This window comes from Protopterus annectens, chromosome 6.part0 (assembly GCF_019279795.1).
Source record: "Protopterus annectens isolate FY-2018-M chromosome 6.part0, PAN1.0, whole genome shotgun sequence".
In the NCBI taxonomy this organism is placed as follows: Eukaryota; Metazoa; Chordata; order Ceratodontiformes; family Protopteridae; genus Protopterus; species Protopterus annectens.
In genome coordinates, this window is record NC_056737.1 from 1,290,763,246 (window position 1) to 1,290,789,041 (window position 25,796).

The following is a 25,796-nucleotide window of genomic DNA, read 5'->3' on the forward strand; positions in this document are numbered from 1 at the left end:
ACATTAAACCCTACATTGTCTGCTACACACCCGGACAGCTTACTGAGAAAATGCAGTCAAAAACACACAGACGTGCGCGCACACACACACACACACACACACACACACACACACACACACACACAATAAAAAAACAAGCAATGCCCCTCAAATTTCTGTACTAGACCCCTTCCTCTTCAACATCTATTTTTCTGATGTCAAGGCAGAACACTATGGCTAAATGAGTTGCCTGACAGCTCCAGACTGGGTGCTATTGCACGCAAGTCTCCAGGTACTCACATAGTTTCATGGGTATATACTAGGCTAATAATCACCAGGGCCTTTAGAAAGGCTAGCCATGCAACCCGACCCAATTGTGTACCTATGTATCGTGGGCATTTATTAGTAGGGGATATGTTAGTTATGAAGCTTCTATAGGTTATGTGGGTGAGGTATGTTATTTTGGGCATAGTTACTGTTTACCTCTGTCTAGCAGAGACATGGGGGCCAGACCTGGGGTGATTTTTTGATTTCCCATCCATTGCTTAAGGTTATGCTTAAATAGGGTTAGGGACGGACTCTGCTTCACATGGATGCCTGTTCCAGAACATGGGACTCCTCTGAGATGCATATTTGTCTTGCCAACATGTCTTATTTATGTCACAAGCAAAATTTAAATCCTTGGATCTAGTGGTTCTGATGCAGTTTATTTTGTGGATGTGCAAAAAGTCCATCAGAGCTAGAGTCGATGATATCTGTATGCTAAGCATAGCTCACCCCTCAGTAGCCTATAGCAGAATGAGTATAGAGACAGAGCTTTAAAGTGTTCTGTATAGGACAATGTGTTTATACCCTAGATTCTCCTGGTAAGGAACGTTTGTGGGCATTCCAACTGTTGCATATGTCTGGTCAGGTATATACCAAAGGGGACATTATACTTAATGGTGGGTGTGATAAGGGCTGAATAAAGTGGCAATATAACTTCCTTGAAACTGTATGCCATGCCCCTCCTTATAAGGTGGGTGACATAGAATGATTTGTCTTACTACCGTGGTCACATGTTGGTCAAATGACAGATTACTGTCTGTATAATTTCCCAAATCCCTCATTACCTGATCAACTCTTAGGGGTGTCATGTCAATGAAGTAATTAGCCTGGGTGTCAGTTTTCCCAAAAAGCACTGTAATGAATTTCTTGGCATTGAATTTTAATCCTTGACTTTGGCACCAGTCAATTGTCTGAGTTAGACCCTCTTGTAAGAGTTTGTGTTGTGCAGGGAATCTATGATAGCTCCCAATTTTCAGTCACCTATGAACTTGGTCAGCCAATAGTCCTTGACATTAGCCTTTATATCCAAGAAGTAGATGCCAAATAGAAGAAGTCCCAGCATATATTTCTGAGGTACCCCACTGGTGACTGGTCTCTTAGTGGTCCTGGTCCTGTCTGTAAGCCAGCTGGTAGTTTATTAAGTTATGGAGGATTTTATGTCCAGTTCAGTGAGTTTGTCAACTATACTTGAGTGGGGTATAGTATTGAATGCCTTAGCCAGGTTCAGGTAGGTATCATGCACCATTTTCCCCCCTCATCAATTGCCTTGGTTACTTTTTCAAAGAAGTCCACCAGGTTTAGTAAGCATGACATTCCCTTGACAAAGTCAAACTGAGTTGAGTCCAGTGTCTGAAGGTTGCCTATGTCTTTTTTGACAATTTCCATGATAATTCATGCAGTAGCTTTGCACATTAGACTAGTCAGACTAGTGGGTCTGTAGTTTCTGGGGTCAGTTGATAGTCCACCCTTGTAAAGTGGAATAACATTTGTAGTCCTCCATTCTCTTGGTACAAGGTCTGTTTTGAGGCTATAGACAAAAAGTGACTCTAGTGGTCCTAATATGACATGTTCCAAGCTATTTAGGATGCATCCCAGGATATTGTCGGGGCTCACTGAGGCTGTGTGTTTGGCCATAGCAAATGCCACCAGGACCTTTTCACTGTTAATAGTTGAGGTGGGGGTTATGTTAGTAGGTATTTCATTGGGGGGAAGCAGTGGGGGATTCAGGGGTGCAATTTGATCTGAATTTATCAGCCAGCAAATCCATTATGTCACTCTGCTCACTGAAGGTGTCACAATGACCACCAGCTAGACACACTGCTGTTTGCTGCCTTTGTGGATTTGTACATAGCTGTAGAATCTGTTGTGGTTGACGTTAGCTTCTGAGGCTGTCCTGACCTCATAATTGGCCTTATTGGACTTAATTAGTCCTCTTGGTTTCCTGTTTCATTTAATTAGAGAGCCCCTATCATTATGGAAGTTGCTCTTGTTGATTTTAGCTATGACTTTTTTCCTTTCATTATATACCCTATTAAGGTTAGGATTCCACCAGTGTTGTTTGTTTATAGAGTTTGTTTTGGGCTTACTTCTTTGGAATAGGCCTTCTGCTTTGGGATAGTTCCTAACCATTACAGGGCTTGCTGGGGTTAATTAAGTTATTTTTATTTTGAAGGAAGCAGCTTTATCCAACCTCACCAGTGAGGAAGGAACTCTGGGGGTTTCAGAGCCCATACTGGTGAGTACCAGGTCTAGTATGCTTGAACCTCTGGTGGGTGTGCACACTATCTAGTCAAGGATATCTGTATTAATAAAGTCCTAGAATCATTGAGCCTGTGTGTCTGAGGCAGTCTGTGTTTCCCACTCTATAGATGGGTAGTTAAAGTCTCCCATACATAGAGTATTTGGTTTAATAGTGAGTATTTCCAGTAGGGCTATGCACATGGAGGATGACCTATAGCTTGCTAGGATATTCATAGGTTCATAGGTAAGTACTAGGCTGTCTATCTATGGGCATTTATAAGCCTAGCCACAGAGTGATGGCTTTCGCCTCCCCATTAGATTAGTAACCTGGGCCTCTGTCAACAGGGCTCCTGAAGTGATCCCAGGGTAGAACTTATGATTACCCATCCACTCATCAAGATTTCTCTTGAAGAGGATCAGAGAGGAGCTCTGTCGAATATGGATTGGGATTCTATTCCAGAGTGAGGGGAGTCGCTGGGACAGGAATCTATCCCTCCAGCATGTCCTGTTTATTGTTGAACATAGGTTCAAGTCGCTAGAACGAGTGGTTCTGAGGGATCTCGTTTTTTTGAGGTGAAGCATGTCCATTAGTTCAGGGTTTGACATGGCCCTATAGGTCAGGCATAGGTCACCTCTGAGCAGACGGTAAGCAACTGAGAAGAGCTGGAGCTTTTTTAGTCGTGTTTCATAGGGTAATTGTTTAAGGCCCTTAATCCTCTTAGTGAGATACTTCTGTGGTCTTTCTAGTTGTTGCAGGTGTCTAGTGAGGTACATCCCAAATGGGGCATTGTACTCTATTATGGGCCTAATGAGTGAGGAGTAAAGGGGCACAATCACCTCCTTGGATCTGGATGAGAAATCCTTTGTGATCAGGTGTGCCACATAGAAGGATTTCCTGACCATTTTGGCTATGTGGTTATCAAAGGAGAGAATGCTATCTACTTGGGTACCCAGGTCCCTAATTACTTCTTCTGTACTTAGTGGATTCCCATCTATGTGGTAGTTTGTAGGTACTTTGTTTTTCCCAAATGGGATTACTATGAATTTTTTGGCATTTAGCTTGAGGCCTTGACTTTGACACCAGGTGTTTGTCTCTGTGAGATCCTTTTGCAGGATGTCTGTGTCAGCTGGAGAGTCAATTATTGCACCCAATTTACAGTCATCTGTGAACTTGGTTAGCCACAGTCCCTCTGCCTTTGCCTGTACTTCGGAGAAATATATACCGAACAGGAGGGGGTCCCAGGACTGAGCCCTGTGGGACTCCGCTTGTGACTGGTTTAGAGTCAGACATGGCACCTGCCACTCTTACCATGTGTGTTCTGTCTGAGAGCCAATTGGCAACCCATCTCGTGACATGGGGGTGATATTTAAGCTGGTGAGTTTGTCTATAATTCCTGAGTGTGGGATGGTGTCACACACCTTAGCGAGGTCCAGATATGCTGTGTGGACCACCTTCCCTTCATCTATGGCCTTGGTGACTGTTTCGAAGAAGTTGACCAAGTTCAGGAGGCAAGATCTGCCTTTAACAAATCCGAACTGGGTGGGGTCCAGTGTCTGGAGGTTCCCAATGTCCCTGTTAATGAGCTCCATGATAATGCATTTCATGGCTTTGCAGACCAAGCTAGTCAAGCTTATAGGGCGATAGTTCCCAGGGTCAGTTGTGGCACCACCTTTGTGGAGTGGTACAACTGTTGCTGTATGCCACTCTTTGGGTACATAGCCTGTAGAGAGGCTGAGTTTGAATAGTGATTTGAGATGGGGGTTTAGTTCATTTTGAAGCTCATGTAAGACACAACCTGGGATAGCATCTGGTCCCATTGATGCTGTGTTTTTGGCCTTTGCAAGGGCTGTCTTTACTTGTGTGTCTGAGATATCTGGAGCGCCACATTCTTCTGGGATGGGTGCTAGCTCCTTTGGTGGAGAGGGGGGGGGGTGAAGTTTGCACTGAACTTGTCAGCCAGGATGTTGGCAATGTCGGTTGGTTCAGTGTATTTATGGCCATTATGCAATAGCTCGGAGCATATCTGAGAGTTTGCCCCTAGACTCTTGACATAGTTAAAGAAGGCCTTGTGGTTATCCTTAGAGTCATTGGCTATTTTTATTTTGAAGTTGGCCTTGGATGATTTAATGAGGGAGTGCAGTTTTTTACTGATGTTAATCAGAGATGCCTTCTTATTTTGGGATTTTGTTCTATCTTGCAGGAGTTTCCTCCTTCTGTTGTAAAGTTTATTTATGGCCGGGGTCCACCAGACTGGCTTCCTCTTTTTTGAGGAGTTGGTCTTGGTTTTACTTGGGATGGCTCGGTCCATGCATTCTTGAAGGTGTTCATAGAATGCACTTGTAAAGGATTCTGCCGATGGATCATCATTTTCTATTTGATTGGGAGCTTTGAAACGTCCCACCTTGGTCTTAAGGAGTGTGAAGTTGGCTTTAGAGAAGTTTTTTACCTTGATTTCCTTGACTGGGGGGGGGGTAGGGATCTGATCTTACCAATGATGAGTTTACCTCAGGTGTGGGAACATAGGTTCCCCATGTTGGTGATGACCAGGGCCAGCATGTTGTCACCTCTTGTGGGAGTGGTGACCAGCTGTTCAAGGGCATTTGAGTTTATAAACTCAAGGAAGCATTGGGCTAGGGCTTTTGAGCTTGAGTAGTTTTCCCAGTCAATGTTTGGATAGTTGAAGTCACCCAGAAGCACGGTGTTGGGTAGAATCTTTATACTTTCTAATGTTCTCAGGAATGCTGTGTGAGGGTCCTGAGACAAGGTGGGATATCTGTAGCAAGCTATAAATTGAACAGTCAATTTACCCACTGTCAATTGCACTTGGATGGTCTCAGATTCCGCGTGCTGTACTACTAACCTGGAGGTGTGGGTGTTCTTGATGAATACGGACACACCCCCTCCTTTTGTGTTCCGGTCCTGGTTTTGGGACCTAAAGGTATGGTAGGAGTTATAGCCTGGTAGTGCTGGGGTGCTCTCTGGAGCCTTGAACTAGGTTTCTGTCACTGCACATACTTCAGTTTCTTCCATACTAAGGAGAGCCTTGAGTGTGTGTATTTTGAGGTTTAGACTTCTGGCATTGAGCAGCATTACCCTCAGTTTTTGTTTATTATTGTTGTTTATGGAGGCGGGTTTGTCTTTTGAGCCTTGCCTAAAAAAGGCAGTTTTGGGGCGGCAAGAGTCTTGGCCAGTATTCGAAAGCCCAGGGGCGACAGGTGCAAGTTGTCTTTGGCGAAGCAACGTGGCTTGTCAAGCATGTCGTCCCAGTCTGACAAGTACTGGATCCTCTTTCAATGACACCAGTAGTTTAACCAGTTGTTGAAACTGATAATTTTTTCGTCGTATGCTGGCATCATTTTGGGTGAGGGCAGGATGCTACTCAGAGTCAGAGTTATACCAGCCTGGGCTACATGGTCAGAGAGTTCCTCCATATCTCTTTTCATGTAGTCCAGGGAGGTACGTCTCAGGTCATTTACGCCAACATGTACAATGACAGAGTCATATTTGTACTTGTTGTGGAGTGACCTGAGTGCATATGTTATGTGGCGGATTCTGGCACCCGACAGGCAGCTTATGGTAACCTTCTCCTTGTTCAGTCTAGTGAGTTGGACGTCTGTGTGTCTGATGATAGAATCACAGATTACTAGTGTGTTAGGTGTGTTATTTAGCCTTAGGGGCTGTTTTTGCTTGGCACACTGACGTTGTGACGTATGTGTTACCTGGTTTCTGTTGTGGGGTGGGGGTTGCTTGGGTGTATGCTTAGGAGGTCTCTGTTTTTTAGGCAGGTTCTTATTTATAGCCTCCGAGTATGTTTTTGCGTGTTTCTGAGAGTTGTTTTCTGGTGCAGCTATGGCTGGTCTATGTGAGTCTGGTAATGTGGTGCTAGTGTTACACTTCTCCTTGTGACTGGTTGATCCAGTCATGGTTGAGAGAGCTTAGCCTCCAGTTTGGCTATGTAGCTGCATCTCTCACATATGTTTGTGTTGGTTGGGAGGAGGAGGGGGTTGTCTGTGTGCATGAGGCAATTGTAACATTGCCTCAGGATGCCCAGATTCACCAGCTGTACTGAAGACCACACCTGAAGCTGTCCCTTGAACATGCCTGAATAGATGGTTGGGACTGTATTGCTGATTGGATGAGTAAAGAGCCTTATACTTCCTGAGTGTAGGGCTGAAGTGCAAGCTGTAAGCTAGTGCTAGTTTTAGTGAGTTTTAGTAAGTGCCGGTCTTCAATTGCCTTATTTCTAGTGCTGGGTTGAAGTGTTTCAAGTTTCAAGGGAAAAACTGAAGTGCAGACTTCGTGGAGGCTGGAATAGTTTAACCGCAGCCAAACAGTGCTGCCCAGTGCACAAACCCACGCAAAACCACGCTAAGTGGTTTTTATACAAGGGAGATCAAAAAGGATAGAAATTAGCCCAAAATGGCCAATGAGCTACAAGTTGCTGGGCTGGGACCAATCCTACAGGGACAGATAGGCTGCTCAGAGTTCCCTCTCTCACAGTGAACAAGGAAGCCACCTAATTATCCAAGTATGATATGGGCAACACAGGAACCTTTACCAAAGTCCTGGATTCAGCAAAGCCTGAAAACTGGACTAGACTAGTTCAGAAAGGTGGGAAAACAAGGAATTTTTTTTTTTCAGAAACAGAAATGCAGAGCTTAAATTACTTTAAATACACAGAGGAGGCTAGCGCACTTGAGTGTGTAGCCTGCGACTGTGTTACAGGTAACTTAAATGCAAAAACGACAAACAGCAACTTGTTTTCAAGTGCAACAAAGAAATAAGTACAGTAAGCAATGCAGATATCACTAGGGATCCTCAGAAGCGCTGAAAAGCCGCATTTTAGGCGGAATTAGCGTTTCAGGCAAACAGCAAGCAAAAACAATACTTAATCAAGTCCAAAGTCTCTCTTTTGTCTCTCGGCCACTTGTAGGACTCTGCAGGGCACCATGAGGAGCTTGCTGAGCTGTATACAAGCGCAAAACTGCACTACGCAGTTTTTATACCAGGGAGATCAAAAAGGATAGAAATTAGCCCAAAATGGCCAATGAGCTACAAGATGCTGGGCTGGGACCACTTCTACAGGGACAGATAGGCTGCTCAGAGTTCCCTCTCTCACAGTGAACAAGGAAGCCACCTAACTGTCCAAGTATGATATGGGCAACACAGGAACCTTTACCACAGTCCTGGATTCAGTAAAGCCTGAAAACTGGACTAGACTAGTTCAGAAAGGTGGGAAAACAAGGAATTTTTTTGTGTTTTTTTTTCTTTTTTCAGAAACAACAGAAATGCAGAGCTTAAATTACTTTAAATACACAGAGGAGGCTAGCACACTTGAGTGTGTAGCCTGTGACTGTGTTACCGGTAACTTAAATGCAAAAATGACAAACAGCAACTTGTTTTCAAGTGCAACAAAGAAATAAGTACAGTAAGCAATGCAGATATCACTAGGGATCCACAGAAGCACTGAAAAGCCGCGTTTTAGGCAAACAACAAGCAAAAACAATACTTAATCAAGTCCAAAGTCTCTCTTTTGTCTCTCGGCCAGGGAGATCAAAAAGGATAGAAATTAGCCACAGAAGCGCTGAAAAGTCGCGTTTTAGGTGGAATTAGTGCTTCAAGGAAATAAGCAAACAAACAGCAAGCATACAAACAAAGCTAGATTCAGCAGGCCTTGATCTAGTCTATGCTACAGCAAACACGGTATACCAATTTCAGTAAGAAACAGTTCAAATATGCAGGCACTATAAGCCTTTAACCAGAAATTCCCAGCTCAGAAGGGCAGAGTCCAGCCTCTCCTCCCACAAGAGTGCAGACCACGAACCCTCTTAATGTAAAACAACTGGTCTGAAGCCCAAGTGCTTAAACTAAAAGGCTTAGAATGAGTTACACCAAGCAGTAATAAATACAACTGAGTACTTTTAAGATGACGCAAAAGCAAAATAAAGTAGGAAGAAACACAAATACAGTAAAAGCAGATAAAAGAAGAAGAATTTATTTATTTATTTTTTTTGAGTGAGCAAACGAAATGGGCCCAGGAGGAGTATCCAAGTGCAAATTTACAAGAGGGGCGGGCAGTTTCAAAACCACCAAGATTAACACCAAAACAAAAACACGGTGGGTGGGGACCTACTGAAAAAACAGAGTCACAACTTCCAGCTAGATATTGCTCAATGCAACACAAACAAATTAGTTTAAATCGTGTATTATTTGAAAAAAGAGCAGATACAAGATTTACTTAACTTCACTTATCAGTTCAGTTGATTGCATGCAGGTCTTAGCTATCCAAAGCTCACAGTTTAAGCAGCATATGGTATGGGACTTTGTCTATGTTGATTTGCATGTGGATAAATTCCAGGGCATTGTCCTGTTTAACAAGCCTAGTGGTTAATATAAATTGAGACTTCTTCATATTTTGTCCCTGTCTGTCCAGCGGATTGTCTAAATGTGTGGAAGGCTTTGAAGCCTTGTACTGCAATAGTACTTTCTGTGGATTTAAACCATGTCTCAGTAAAGGTACAAATGTCTATAATGGCAGAATGAGGAGAGCTTTCAAGGTGTGGAGCTTCTTGTTTAGGGTCCTTGCTTTGAGCAGTAACACCTTTATGCTTCTTTGCGTTTTATTTGCTATGTTGGTAGGTTTGTCAATTTGGCATTGCCTAAAAAAGGCTTTGCAGGGGTAGATAATGTTTTAGCCAATATTTGGAAGCCTAGGGCAGACAGGTGCAGATCATGCTTTGCAAAGAAGTGTGTTTTGTTAATCATGTGCTCCATTGTTGACAGATATTGAATGCCTTTTGAAAGGCACCAGAAACTAAGCCAGTTATTGAAGTCAGCCATCTTTTGTTCATACTGTGGCATCATCATTGTTGAAGATAGAATGCTGCATGATGCAAGGCACACACCTGCCTGAGACACATTATCAGAGAGGTCAATAAAGTCTTTCTTCATATAGTCCAGGGGAAGTATGTCTCAGGTCATTAATGCCTGCATGGGCTATGATAGAAACATGCTGGCTTCTGTGGTGTAGTGTCTTGAGTGGGTATGTAAATTGGTGGATCCTGGCTCCAGATAAGCAACCAACCATTATGTTCTTCTTCAGTCCTGTGAGTGGGGCACCTCTGAGAAATACATTGGATGCCCCTATGACAAGACTCCTGTTTGCTTGCCTCATAGGCTTTGCGGTTAGGGATCCACTGGGTGCAGGCATATATGTGGTTTTTGGTGTTACTTTTGCTGAGTACTTTAGAGATTGCTGAGGATAGATGTTGTTGTTTATAGGCTTAGGAGGACTTTGGGAGTTGGGAAGATTGCTTTTTAGTGCCTCAGCACAAGCTCATCGATGTATGTGGTGGACACTATCTGTGGTGAATGTAGAATGTGTGTGTGTTTTGTGTGTGTGTGTGTGTGTGTGTGTGTGTGTGTGTGTGTGTGTGTGTGTGTGTGTGTGTGTGTGTGTGTGTGTGTGTGTGTGTGCATGACCTTGACAACTTTGTTTGCATGCGAGATTTTTCCCCCCAGTGAAATTGGGTTTGTGCATCTCTCACATACTGTCTTTCCTTCTTTAAGGATTAAATGGTTGTCTCTGAACATGAGGCAATTGCAACCTTGTCTCAGGATGCCCATATCTATCAAGCTGGCTATGGAAGCATTTAGAAATTGCATATCCATGTTGTCTAGACCTGTATATGAGTGGGCAGCTGTAGGTTGTAGACTGGGTTATACAAAGGACTCCTTGGGTGGTCTCTGGGTTTGGCACTAGAACAACTTAGATTGTGCTAAGACTTGACAATAGTGCTGTTATAGGTTCATAGGTTCATAGGTTCATACTAGGCTATCTGCCCTGGGGCATTTATAAGCCTAGCCCGATTGTGTTTGGCTTATGCCACCCCTTGATTTGAGTATACTGTGCCCTTTTTAAAGTTTAATTTACTGTGCCTCTGCCTAATAGTGACACGGAAGTAATCCACAGGACAAACCTATGATCCCCCATCCACTCATCAAGATTCTTCTTGAAGAGAGTCAGTGAGGTGCTCTGCCTAACATGAATTGGAATTCTATTCCAGAGCAAAGGGAGCCTCTGGGTTATGAATCTGTCCCTCCAGCATGTTCTATTTATTTCTGTGCTGAGGTTCAAGTCCCTTGAGCGCTTGGCTCTAAGGGATTTAGATTTACTGAGGTAGAGCATGTCCATTAATTCTGGGTTGGACATAGCTTTATATGTCAGGCATAGATCGCCTCAAAGTAAGCGGTATGCAACTGAGTAGAGCTGGAGTTTTTTTAACCGAGCAGCATATGGCATCTGTTTGAGTCCCTTGATCCTCCTGTTGAGGTACTTTTGAGGTCTTTTTAATTGCTGCAGGTGTCAGGTAAGGTACATCCCAAATGGGGCATTGTATTCTATGATGGGCCTGATGAGGGATGAATAAAGGGGCACGATTACCTCTCTTGATCTAGATGTGAATCCTTTCATGATGAGGTGGGCTATGTAGAAGGTCTTTCTAACCACTTTGGCAATGTGGTGGTCAAAGGAGAGATTGCTATCAACTTGGGTCCCCAGATCCCTAATTACTTTTTCTGTACTTAATGGGTTACCACCTATGTGGTAATTTGTGGGCACATTGTTTTTGCCAAAGGGTATGACTATACACGTTTTGGCATTTAGCTTTAGACCATGGCTCTGGCACCAGTTATCCATCTCTGTGAGACCTTTTTGAAGGATGTTTGTGTCAGCTGGAGAGTCGATTATGGCACCCAGTTTGCAGTCATCTGTGAACTTGGTGAGCCATAGTCCTCCCAAGTTGGCCTGTACCTCAGAAAAGTAAATACCGAACAAGAGAGGTCCCAGGACAGAACCTTGTGGGATGCCACTTGTGACCGGTTTTGAGTCTGACATGGCTCCAGCAACTCTGACTCTGTGGGTTCTGTCTTTGAGCCAGTTTGCGACCCATCTTGTGACATAGGGGTTTATATTTAGTCTGGATAGCTTATCTATGATGCCCGAGTGGGGTATTGTGTCAAATGCCTTTGCGAGGTTCAGATAGGCTGTGTGGACTACCTTCCCTTCATCTATGGCCTTGGTGACTGTTTCGAAGAAGTCGACCAGGTTCAAAAGGCAGGATCTGCCCTTGACAAAGCCAAATTGGGTAGGATCTAGTGTCTGTAGGTCCCCAATGTCTTTGTTTATGAGTTCCATGATGATCCTCTCCATAGCCTTGCATACTAGGCTAGTCAGGCTTATGGGGTGATAGTTTTCAGGGTCCGCAGAGGCGCCACCTTTGTGGAGTGGGACCACTGTTGCTGTACGCCATTCTTTGGCACATATCCTGTAGTGAGGCTGAGATTGTACAGCAGTTTTACTTGAGGGATTAGTTCTTCTTGGAGTTCATGTAGGGCGCAACCCGGGATGCCATCTGGTCTCATGGAAGCAGTGTTTTTTGCTTTGGAGAGGGTGGCCTTCACCTGAGCATCAGAGATGTTTGGGAGGCTGCACTCTGCCGGGATAGATACTTGCTCTTTTGGGGGGGGGGTGGAGAAGTTTGCACTGAACCTGTCTGCCAGGATATTGGCGATGTCTGTGGGTTCAGTGTATTTTTGTCATTTAGAATCAACTCAGAACAAGTCTGGGAGTTGCATCCCAGGTTCCTAACATAACTGAAAAAAGCCTTATGATTGTCTTTAGTGTCCTGTGCAATTTTTCTCTCGAAGCTGGCATTGGAGGATTTTATGAGGGATTGTAATTTTTTGCTAGTACTGATCAGAGATGCCTTCCCTTTTAGGGATTTTGCTCTATCATGTAGTAGCTTCCTCCTTCTGTTGTACAGTTTATTTATGGCTGGGGTCCACCAGACTGGATGCCTGCCTTTGGATGATTGGGTCTTGATTTTGTTTGGGATAGCATGATCCATGCATTCCTGGAGATGTCCGTAGAATGCATTTATATAGGATTCTGCAGTTTGGGCCATAGTTTCCACTGGCCCTAGGGCCTTGAAGGATTCCACTTCAATTTTGAGAAGTGTGAAGTTTGCTTTTGAGAAGTTTTTCACTGTGGTTTTCTGGGCTGGGGGTGGGGTCGCGATGTGGATATCCAGTGAAATTAGTTTATGGTCTGATCTTACCAATGAGGGATATACTTCTGGTATGGAGCATAGAGTCCCCATATTGGTAATGATCAAGTCTAGTATGTTTTCCCCTCTTGTGGGAGTGGTGACTAGTTGTTCCATAGCATTTGAGTTTATAAATTCCAAGAACCTTTGGGCAAAGGTGCTGGGGCTTGAGTAATGCTCCCAGTCTATGTTTGGGTAGTTGAAGTCACCCAATATAATGGTGTTTGGAGAGATCTTAGTGTTCTCCAATGTTTTCAGGAAAGCCAAGTGGGATTCCTGACTTTGAGAGGGTGGTCTGTGGGATGCTATAAACTAAAAAGCAGTTTTGCCCACTGTCAGTTGCACATGGATGGTCTCCGATACTTCGTGCACTGCCACTAACCTGGAGGTGTGGATATCTTTGATAAATATGGAAACTCCCCCTCCTTTGGTGATTCGGTCTGGGTTTTGGGGCCGAAAAGCATGATATGAGGTATAACCTGGTAGTGCTGGGGTGCTCTCTGGAGCCTTGAACCAGGTTTCTGTCATTGCACAGATATCGATGTTCTCCAAACTGAGGAGAGCTTTGAGTGCATGCATCTTGAGGTTAAGACTTCTGGCATTTAGCAGCATTACCCTTAGTTTCTTGTTCCTTGTGCTGTCTATGGAGGTGGGTTTGACTTTTGAGCCTTGCCTAAAAAAGGCACTATGGGGGTGGCAAGAGCCTTTGCCAATATCTGAAAGCCCAGGGCTGACAGGTGCAAGCCATCCCTAGCGAAGCAATGTGGTTTGTCGAGCATGTCATCCCAGGCTGACAGACACTGGATCCCCTTTGAATGACACCAAAATTTTAGCCAGTTGTTAAAATCGATCATTTTGTCTTTATACTGTGGCATCATTCTAGGTGAGGGTAAGATGCTGCTCAAGGTCAGGGTCATACCGGCCTGGGCTACATGATCAGTGAGCTCCTCTATGTCTCTTTTCATGTAGTCGAGGTAGGTACTTCTCAGGTCATTCATGCCAGCATGTACAATGACTGAGTCATATTTGTATTTGCTTTGGAGTGACCTGAGTGCTTGTGTTATGTGGTGGATCCTAGCGCCCGACAGGCAGCTCACTGTGACCTTCTCTTTATTCAGCCTGGTGAGCAGGACGTCAGTGTGTCTGACAATAGAGTCACCTTTTACAAGGGTATCAGGTGTGTTATTCAGCCTAAAGGGCTGTGACTGCTTGGCACACTGACTTTGTGTGCTATGTGTTGTACATGTTTTGTTTTGGGGTAGCGTTTGCTTGGATGACTGCTTTGGAGGTTTCTGTTGCTTAGGTAGATTTTTATTTAGAGCCTCCGAGTATGTTTTTGTGTTTTTATGTGTTTGGTTTGCTGTTGTGGTGGGACTATGTGATACTGGAATTGTGTTGTGTGAGGTTACCTTCTCCTCCTGACTGGTTACACCAGTTTTGAGATGAGAGAGCTCAGCCTCCAGTTTGGCTATATGGTTGCATCTCTCACATATATTTGAACTTGTTTGGAGGAGGAGAGGGTTGTCCGTGTACATGAGACAGTTGTAACATTGCCTCAAAATTCCCAGATTCACCAGCTGGACTGGAGAGGAAACCATTGACTGACCTTTGGACATGCTAGAGTAATATAGGGAACTGAATTAAAATGGACCAATAGGGGAGGGGATAAGGTAATCGTAGAGAGTATGAGAGTAAGTAGTATGGTTTATTAGTGCTAACTTGTAAGATTACTTATTTGGACCAGTGAGGGGCCTTAGAATGAGAATATGGTGTTTAATTTGAGAGATAGAGCAGTTCTAAGGGAATAAGTGAAGAGCAGACTTTGTGGAGCCAGGAATAGTTTAAACCCAATTAGGCGGCACTGCCCGATGTAGCTCTATGCGCAAAAACGCCCAAAACCACGCAAAAGAGGGTTTTAAGAGAGGGAGATCAAGGAGTTAGGAATTGACCCAAAATGGCCAATAAAACTACAGTTTCAAGGCAGTAACCACTCCCACAGGGGCAGGCAGGCTGCTCAATGTTTATCACTGCCACTGATGAACACAGAGACTTCCCTTTAGCCCAAGCAAACAATGGCCTCCAAGAAACTTACAAACAGTTCAGAACAGCAAATCTGTAACTGAACATTTTTAAATCTCAGAAAAGTGGGAAAAAAGCAAGATTTTTTTGTTTTTTTGTTTTTTTTTAAGGAAAGCAGAGGTTCACAAGTATCAACAAGTTAGAACAGTGCAGTAAATGACCCCACACTTGAGTGCTAGGCCAGAGACAGATAAAATGCAAGTTTTAAGAAAAAAAAAACGATTTTAAAAATAATGGGAGGTTAATGAGCAAACTTGCTGCTCTAAGCTTGTCTCCACACAATGGTGTCACTTTAGCTACACTAAGTAGCAAGTTTCAGTGCTAAGAGTAGTTTTTTAGATAAAATGTACTTTCTGGTCTTGATCAAGATAATGACTGCTGTACTGACCATGGGCGTAAGCTTAATGCCAGCCAGTGTAGTGTGTTTTTATCTGGAAGTAAGATTTCCTTAGTTTAGGCCATATTTAAGATTTCCTTAGTTTAGGCCATATTGAGGACAAATGCAATCCTTAATTTTGATGCTGTCATTAGAAATTTGAATGAACTTACTCTGACTACCATGTTTCAGTAATAGTCAAGAAATCATGCTACCTGGCACACCTAATCTACAAAGGCATTCCTCTCTCTCTCTCGCTGTCTCTTACTATTTCTCTCTCTCTCTCTCTCTATATATATATATATTATATATATATTATATATATATATATATATATATATATATATATATATATATATATATATATATATATATATATATATATATATATATGTATATATATACAGTTTACTATTGAAATGTTGATGGTGGGTTCAGCGAACATGGTCATGATGAACAGAAGTTGGCCAATGTCCATATTGCCGAATGTTGGGAGCACAAGAGTACATATCAGCGAACACAACTGTGCATTCACTGGCATGTACTCGATGTTATGCGTAGAGATTTCTGTATAGTGCGGATTGGGAAATTTACCCCTTTCCTCACTTTAGTGCAATCTCGGAGTTGGAATATATAGTATGCAGGGGGTGTGAGCGGTACACCTTCTGACTGGGGAGGTCAGGGGGGGCAATCGTGAATTCCAGTGTAGTAGTTTAACTTATGTTTGCACCTACACTGACGTCACATTTGATATTCGACATAAATGTCGAATCTGCTGAATTAGTTCAACAGATTTGGCATTTATGCCTAACTAACATTATGCCCCTTTTGGTATGTATTTCTAAAGCATCTTGACCAACTAGAAAGCCCTTAAGGATTAATAACAAAGAAGATTATCAGACTAAAAGTCTTGAGCTACTCTTCTAGAGTGAAAACACTCTCACTATATTCCATTTCATCTAGTTCCTTCATGATGATTTGTCCCTAGCCTTCTGTGCCATGAAAGACTCTGTCCTGCGTGATCTCCTTCCCCCCTATTGATGACAAGTGGTATCTCAAGTGCCTGTACCAAAAACCTTAACCTTCAGTGACACATAAATAGGATTTACTAGGACGACTGATTTCTATGCCAACATATACTCAACTTAAGGAATAGCTTCTCCTTCATGTGAAACAAAACAACTTAGCGATCGTTAAGATCAAGCTCAGTGACAGTGTACCATCTGCATTCGACTAGTGGCACTGATGGTGGAGGGACTGGGTGGAGGAGGATGGGAATGAGCAACTGACACTGATGTACCCATCCTGGGGAGGCAGGCAGCCTAGACTCACTGCAATGGCAGCATTTTGAGCCTGCCAGACTGTATGCTGCATGCCGTATGCCACTTTTTCCGGAAATTATGCATGCGAGGAAGTGCACATGCACCTCCTAAGAGCAGTAAGTATGGAGTTCAAAAGGCAGCACTGGGGTGGCAATAGTATTATGCTGGATCAGCATTCTTAATCTCCTCAGCAACCCTAGAAGTGAGTTGGGTTGTGTCCTGGGGATACTAAGGAAGGTCTACTAGACCAGCTGGTTGAGGAGAGAAGCTGGTGGCAGCTTAAGTTCAGCTGCAGGAATATACAAAGAAAAATCACCTCAGTCACTGGATGGGTACTCACAAATCCATTTTTGGCATATGTAGTATTGCTCATCATGGTAGCTTACACTTCTATAACAATTTGTGTTTTCATTGGTTAAGCTTCTCAAGACCACATGCTTGCTATGTATCTATTAATTTCTGTACGTATGAACAACAAAATTCGAGCTGTCAAGATCCAGATCAGAATAATGTACAATTTGCCATTTTTTATGCTTGTGGTTAATTGTAAAAGAAAGTGGTAGGTAAAAATCCACAAAATGAATGTTGCTGAACATAAGCAAAACTGATTGGTAGCAATCCATGATGAGTGCCAATGTGATCCGCAAAAGTCATCTATTAGTACAGAGTGCAGAGTGCAGATCAATCAGGCCTGTGGTTCAGCATTGTATTGTATGTTGAACTATGCAGAGATGAACTCCTTTTTTGTGAAATAAGTACACAGACAATGTCAGTATACTATACAGATGATCTCTGAGGTTGTTTTCTAATATCCAGCTTCACATTTTATTTTAATATCATTTCCATACAAATTGTAGACATACATAGGATCTACTTCACATGACTGAACACTCAAAATACTGAATTTCATTTGACCAAGACCACAATACATAATTTTCAAAATACTGGAAACTCATTTGACTGAGTCTCATTATACTGAAAGCTTACAATGCTGAATTTTAAAATACTGAATTTTAAGCCACAGACATGACATGCACACTTACAACACCAATGACTAACTCTTTCCAAAACGTAAAAACTACTTATTTACCATTTTAACAGAAACCAGATGATATATAACCAAACTAGGTGAAGGGCTATGCCTCCACACCCCCCAATGTGGGGGGCTGTGCCCCCACATCCCCCGAACTATATATATATATATATATATATATATATATATATATGTACACACACACACACATATATATATATATATATATATATATATATATATATATATATATATACATATACATATATATATATATATACATCTATCCATATATATATATACATATATATATAGATATATATGTATACATATATACACATATATATATCTATATATATCTATATATATATATATATATATATATATATATATATATATATATATATATACTAACCACACTACAGTGGGGAAAAGGGCATATACTTTTTACTTACCTTACAGTACTGTACACACTGCCACTACTGGGAGCACACAAAATGTCTGCCATATTATTTTAGATACTTCCCATAAAAATGTAGACATATGCACATTTAGAAACACTACAACACTACTTTCTATGCTATTTTCTGTATTCTGATAGTTGACACTTTAAGTTATAATATTTTTTTTTTATCACAAGCAAGTCATAGGTGAAGGGAAACACACCACATCTATGGCTTAAAATTTAGTATTTTGAAATTCGGCATTGTAAGCTTTCATTATAATAAGACTCAGTTGAATGAGTTTTCAGTATTTAGAAAATTAGGTATTGTGGTTTGTGTCAAATGAAATTCAGTATTTTGAGTTTTTAGTCATGTGAAGTAGACCCATGTACACTTAACTGGCACCCATGGGGGTTGGTAGATGCAGGTTAAGTGTATGTGCCGGTTGCTTGAGATATGCTTTGCAATTTTTGTTTGGCTCATACACCGGAATAAGAGCCAATCAAAAATGGCAAAGTGGAGCCTCTTCAGTTCAATGCTGTACAGCCCTTTGTTCTGCATTGAACAGAAGAGGCTTGTCTTTGCAACCGGTGCTGGAACCACTCCTATTTGGCATATACTCCTTGGATGTAAAGGCTAATGTCTAGGGCCTTTAGCCGAGCAAGTCTGCAGATGACTGCAAACTGGGAACTATCATAGATTCCCACATGACACAAAGGTCTTACAAGAGGGTCTGACATAGACAAATTACTAGTGCCAAAATCAATGATTAAAATTCGATGCCAAGATATTTAATACAAGTGCCTTTTGGGGAAACTGCCAGCCAGGCTAATTACTCCATTGATAAGACCCCTGAAAACTGACCTGGTAGTCAGGGATCTGGGAACATATGTAAACAGTAATCTGGACTTTGACCAACGTATGGCCACTAGAGTAAGAAAATCATTCTGCATCACCCAACTTATAAGTAAGGGCATGGCATCTAGGCCCCAGAAAGTCATAGTGCCACTTTATTCAGCTCTTATTGGACCCATCATTGAGTATAATTCCCCCTTTGGCATATACCCAACCGCACATATGCATAGATGGAATGCCCACAAAGGCTCCTTACCTGGAGAATGAAGGGTATAAGTATATTATCATTTATGGATCACTTTAAAGCCGTATCTCTATACTGTGTTTTCTATTGATTACTCACAGGTGATCTGTGCCTGGCATACAAAGCATCTTCTGATCCATCTCTGATAGAACCTTTGCACATCCACAAAATGAACACCATCAGAACCGCTAGATCCAAGGATATACATTTTGTTTGTGATAAAACAGTTATGTTGGTAAGACAGATATGGGTCTCAGAGGACCCCCATGCTCTGGAATAAGTTCCCCGCCTATGTAAAGCAGAACCCGTCTGTAACCCGATTTAAGTGTAACCTTGACCAATGGATAAAAACTCAGAAATTCAATCTGGCCTGCCCCCATGTTTCTTACAGAGGCAGACAGTAATGTCCAAATTAACATACCCCCCCCAACATAACTTCTAGAAACGTCCTAACTAACATACTCCCTCCTAATAAATGCCCATCATGCATAGAGACACAATTAGGTTGGGTTGCATGGCTAGACTTATAAATACCCTGGTGGTCATTAGCTTAGTATTTACCTATGAACCTATTAACCTACTTATAGGCTCCTCATCCAACTATCTAGTTCTTCCTTAAAGGTGGCAAGGTTGCTACTTTGCTTGACATACAGTGAAAGGTTTCTCCAGAGGTGATGGATATATAAGGGTATGAAGCTATCATGTCAATATAGCTTATTTATCTACTGATGAAGATTTAGTTCCATTAACTCAGTAATTGAGGTACCATTTGTTCTTTGAAGGAATAGGAGGTCAAAGATGGTTGGATCTTTCATGGCTGAAAATGCTAGACACATATTTCCATAAAGGAGTCTGTAAAAGACTGAGTACAAAAAGAGGACTGCCAATCTGTCCTGATACGTTTGATTTTTGAGGCTACTGATCTTTTTAGCTGTCAATAATGGATCTGATGAGATATGAGTAAAGGAGAATAAAGGCTTCTGTGGATCTAGTGAAGTTGCCTTTGGAAATTAGATAAGCTAGTGGAAAGCTTCCAAACTACTGCAGAGACATGATGGTCAAACAATCAGGGGTGTGCGTAACCATTTTTTTAATCTGTACTCTAAAACTCCCATACTGCTGTCCCCCACAGTCATCCATGCTGCTCCACCCCCAATGAACAGCCAGTTCCAAGGCAGTCATGTGTTCTGTCATTTCCAAGCTGGTTTACCTTCAAACCAGTATGGAGTGACTTGATACAATGTAAGTAAGCCTATAACAGGATATTGGTCTGCAGCATCATACTTTCATATAGCTTTCTGTTTAGAGATATAAATATCACTCAGTTTGAATGACTTCTTATCCTGCAAGCTTTTAAAAGTTGCACTACAAAAAGCCACCATACCATATGAAGCTAGCCAGTCCCACGTTGGTCCACATACAATCGAATGGCCTTTTGTAGTGGTATTACACTGCAGCAAGCCCCTGTATCACATCAGGTCAACTGCAAGAATTATAAAGAATGTGTGCTCAGTCTGAGTAAATGCATACACACACACACACACACACACACACACATAAATATATATATATATATATATATATATATATATATATATATATATATATATATATATACATATATATATATATATATATATATATATATATATATATATATATATATATATATATATATATATATATATATATATATATATATATATATATATATATATATACACATATATATGGGTCTACTATATATGATCAAAATTTCAAAAAGCCGAAACGCATATGGCTGAGACCATATGTTCGACTTTTGAAATTTCAAACATGTACAAAAAAAAAAAAAAAAACAGAAACCTACCTACACATTGCTAGCAGGGGGGGCAAGCACCCCTGCACCCCCTACACCCCCTGCTATTTAGATATACCAACTCCGAGATCGCACTACAGTGCGGAAAATTAAAATTTTCCCATTCCATGCTATAGGGTGCTGTCCGTTCAGAACGTTTGAACTTCCAAAAGTTGATCATGTGGTCTCAGCCATATGAAAGTTGGCTTTTTGGAAGTTTGAGTATCTATAGGAGACCCAAGTTTTGACACTCTTCAATTTATAGCATTATGTTTATTCTGGGTACCTCTCAAAGCAGACATCCGACCTAAAACATTTTTGTAACTGAATGTCATTTCACATCAGTCACACTAAATTACAACATCTGCTATCTCTTAGTAAGTGTCTACATGCAAAATGCTACAGGCTGTCAAAAATTATATCCTGTATTATGACTGTCTTCCTTTTCTCTATCATTCTCAGAATGCACTTGATAATGTTCTTGTATATTGCCTAGAAACTGCATATCTTTGTTTTGATAATTTGGTGTGGTCCACAGCATATCTTCTGCCTGTTTATCCTGTATGTTTTACTCCATTCATTGTATAGACACTCTTCCACGTTAAGTCTTTCCTAATCTGTTCTTTATATCATGCAGGTTATTATATTGACATAACAGTTATGGTAATGATGTATACCATCCTTCTCTGATTACCGCAACGCATCTTTTTTCTGATGTTTCACATTCTTGTAACACTTGTACTACATGGTTAGAACAAGGTCGTTGTCTACATTTTTGGCACTGCAACTTCCACTGCCATGTGCTTTATCTACCAGTATTTGCTTTTCCTTTTACTCAGACCCCCTTATTAATTTAAATGTCAGTCTGTATAATCGCCCTGATTACAATTAAACATTACTTTTTTCAAATACAATGCATTCTCTTCACCTTTCCCAGGGAATAAAAATATTAAGACTTCAATAGCTCTGCACTCCAATATAGAAATTAAGATTAAAAATTGTGCAGCGTCAGTTTAACAACTATACTATATAGTTAGAACCAAGTGAGTAGCCAGTTTGTGTTGCATGCTGTCAGTTAATCAAAAGCAGTACTTATTACATACTAGGTTCAGTACAATGTGACACAGTTTGAAAAGAAGCAGTAAAATACAGAAACTTAATTAGCAATTTTTGCAAGCATGTACACTTTTATTTGTTGTTATTTAGACAATTCAGCTTAACAACTTCAGTGCTTAACTTTGAGGTAGTGCTTACATTATCAATGCAGCTTTCAACAGGATAAGACAGTATATTGACTGTCTTGCAAATCTTTGCCATCAAATGCAGTAGTGCTATTTATAATTGAAATTGTGTAAGTTTTAATGCATTCCTTCTGTTATACACTGTTAATCAATTTTAGATAGAGGTTTGTGTACACACAAAGCACTGTTGTGCCTAAGGCAGTACTATGCAGATCAGGCATATCCGAAGGCAATGCTCACTCCTATGCATCATGTGTGGTAGTACGCACCAATATAAGCTTGTAAGGGCAACTTAGGAACCCAGGTATAAGAGCAGATATGAATATCTTCCTACTGGCTCTTCCAGAGTCATTTGCTATTTGGTTCTCTTGCTTTTTTGTTTTATTTAAATATTCGTAGCACAGCTAAGTGCTGTGCTGCTGAACTTTCAGCTGGATTAAGATGTATCTCTGTGCACTGGCTTGGAGACATCTTCGACCTAATTTTATGAATTTTCTCAGTCTTTCAAAACAGCAAAACTAAAATTTAAATTACATTTGATTTCATTTTGCTCTTCCTGTCACTGGGACTGTTTTTGGAGCAAGCAAACTTTAACAGGTTAACTTTTTTTTCTTAAATTAAAGCAGATTGTTTAGCTAAGTGCCGAGGCCATCTTGGAAACTGTAGTAGTTATTCTTGAGAGAGAAAGTTAAGTTTTGCCATTTTCTAAGTGTCTGAGTACCGCTGGCTCTTCCAATGTTGTTTGCCGGTTCTTTTTTGTTTTCTTTGATTGCTATGTATAGCATAGCCAAGCATTGAGATGTACGTCACACAACCTTGTTGTAGCTGTAACTGAATAGTGGGTAGTGAGTGCTTGTACATTTTCCCCATAATTATTTCTTCAAAGCCTTCAACTGTTCCTCTGGTTGAGAACTGCTTGATTGTGCCCAAGGAAACATTACCTTGGGCTTATCTTCATTCGCACACACACACACACACACACACACACACACACACACACACACACACACACACACACACACACACACACACACACACACACACACACACACACACACACACACACACACACACACACACACACACACACACACTCTGTATGTCACTCTGTAGACAATACTGATTCAAATCAAATAATACTGTGTGCCTCCCCTTTAGTCTCCATTAGCCTCCTTGAGACCTTAGCCAGCTAAAAATTAAAACACTGGACAATATCAAACCTGTTAACTTTCCATCGCCAGCCACCTAGCACTTAGAACCCTAAGGCAATTTAGTAACTGATAATGAACTCCTATTGAAGACAGAAAACTCTCTCTGAGAGAGGTGTAAATATTTAGCTAACACAGACATACCCCAGCCATGAACATCAATATGCAGTGAGCATCATATAGTCGCACTCTCACTTTAACCCCTAACATATTTTCAAACAGAACACATTAAAATGTCATTCACTGATGCCATAAAAAATCCTACCAAAGCCTCCTAGAACCTGTAAGATCAAACCTTATCTGAAGTCCCTTAACTCACCTTTTCCATGTATACCTACAAGTCACTAACAACAAAGCTTCCCCCAATCAAATAATGCTACATCAGCTTCTGATGAAAATGCTAAACCAGCTTCCCAAAAAATATTTAGTGATTGGTAACTTGTCAGTGTACACAGACTCTCTATTCATCAGGTTGGACAAGGATATTGTTGTTGTCATCTGCTTTTCATGGGCCAGGATTACAGCCATTAGAAGGACCTTCTGGACTCTTTCTTAAGACAGGTATGTCTATAACATGGAGGTGTTTTATGTGGGAAAGAAAGAACTGATGCTGAGAATCATAAGGCACATGCCGAGAGACATGTCACACGTAAGACCCTAGTCTTGAGTAAAATCCTTTCTTCACTAAGGTATAGAGAAGATAATTGGATTTAATAAAAGTTAATAGCTGGTGTCATTTTAACTGGATTCAGTATGTATCGGCATTGAATAAGACAATAAGTAGTCCTACTTGTTTTGCAAGAAATGATGTGCATCCCTTTTTTAAGAGTTTCAACATACTGGCAAAAGCCCTTGTTGCCACCATAGTGCTTTTTTGGGAACAGTCGAGCTAATGGATATACCAGTTTAACACATTTATCTAACACTAAATTGGTCCAAATTAATTTCGGTCTTCTCAAGTGCCAGAAGTCTCAGCATCAAATTGGCCAGTCTTAAGTAGAAGAACATTTTCTAAAAACTAAGCCAACCTAAGAATGAAGAAAGGAGATTTTACCAATAGGGATAACTGAAAGTAGGTATATAGAAAGTAGGCAAGAGGGTGCTGGAAGCTAAAATTAGCAAATTAAGTAGGGCAAGTTACTGGGAGCAAATAGCTAGAGGGAGAAAGATAACAGAGTGGGAGGAGGCCAATTAGACGTTTGGACTATAGGTCAGAGACTGCCTTCCTTGCTAGGGATTAATAACAGAGTAGAGACAAAGAGAAAGAGATAGGGGAATGCTAAATTAAAGGGTCTATATTAGATCACCGAATGCTTAAAAAAGTGAATGGTGATTAATCGACCCTATGTAAGTGAAAGCTTACAATGTCGAACTGTCAGAACAGCGATTTTTTTCCCAAGAGAATAAAATCGCTGTTCCAACAAAAATAAATAAATAAAAAACAAAACACTTTAAGCATTACATTAAATGGGGGCCTTCGCCTCTCACACCTCCCCTATTTAAATATACCAACTCCAAGACTGCACTATAGTGCCGAAAAACGAAGCGGCCAAGCGAATTCTTTCCCAGGGAAAGAATTCACTTAAAAGCCATTTCGATATTTTGCCATTTCAGTCTTTTAAGTTCGACCAAGATGCATTCGAAAGAATGCGTCTTCGGTCTTCTAATAGGAACCCAAATTAAAGATGAGTGCTGGTAAAGTTTTTTATTTGAGACTAGAACAAAAGTTGTTTTTAAAAAGTGATAATTAGTAGGGCATATAAAATATTGCATGATAACTATAAGAATCAATCAGAGGAGGTTAGAAAAGATTGAAAAGAGAAACTGGAATGACAACATACAAACAATCAATAGGTATAAATCTCTGTATCTCCCAAGTATGCAACAAATTCCAGAAGGTTTTGTATTGTTACATTGATGTGTTTGCATAAGTATTTTATAACCAAGCAGACTTCTTTACTCTGGCAGATAGCAAATACTAGAGGAGTAATGGGAAAGAGAGAAGTAATTAGGGGCATGTATTTTGGGAATGAATGAGTTAGTGTATTTTAAAAATGCCCTACAAAGTACTTTGTCAGAAGTGTTGTGGATGCAAATGGCTGTAGCTAAGAAAATGTTAGCTCGAGTTCTGTTCTAGTTCAACTCCTCCTTTTTAACAACACATACATTTTTTAAAGCAATTATAACAAACCTACATAAATTTCTATGGTATCCTAAATCTATCAGAATAACCTACTTGTGCAACATTTATTTCCCCCGGAAAACAAGGTGATCTAAGTTTGCCTGACTTTAAATCTGCTCTTTTGCCTGTTTTAAGCTTGTTTTTGTGATTTCCAATACCTGCACTTTTAAAAGTTTGTTTGTTTGAATTTAACTGTTGAGGCTGCTCACTCAAGTGCGCTAGCCTGTCTTAAGATTTTACTGTACTTTTTTCTGCTGTTTGTTATGTTAAAAAAGAAAAAAAAAAAAAATCCTTGTTTCCCGCCTTTCCTGACCTAGAATAG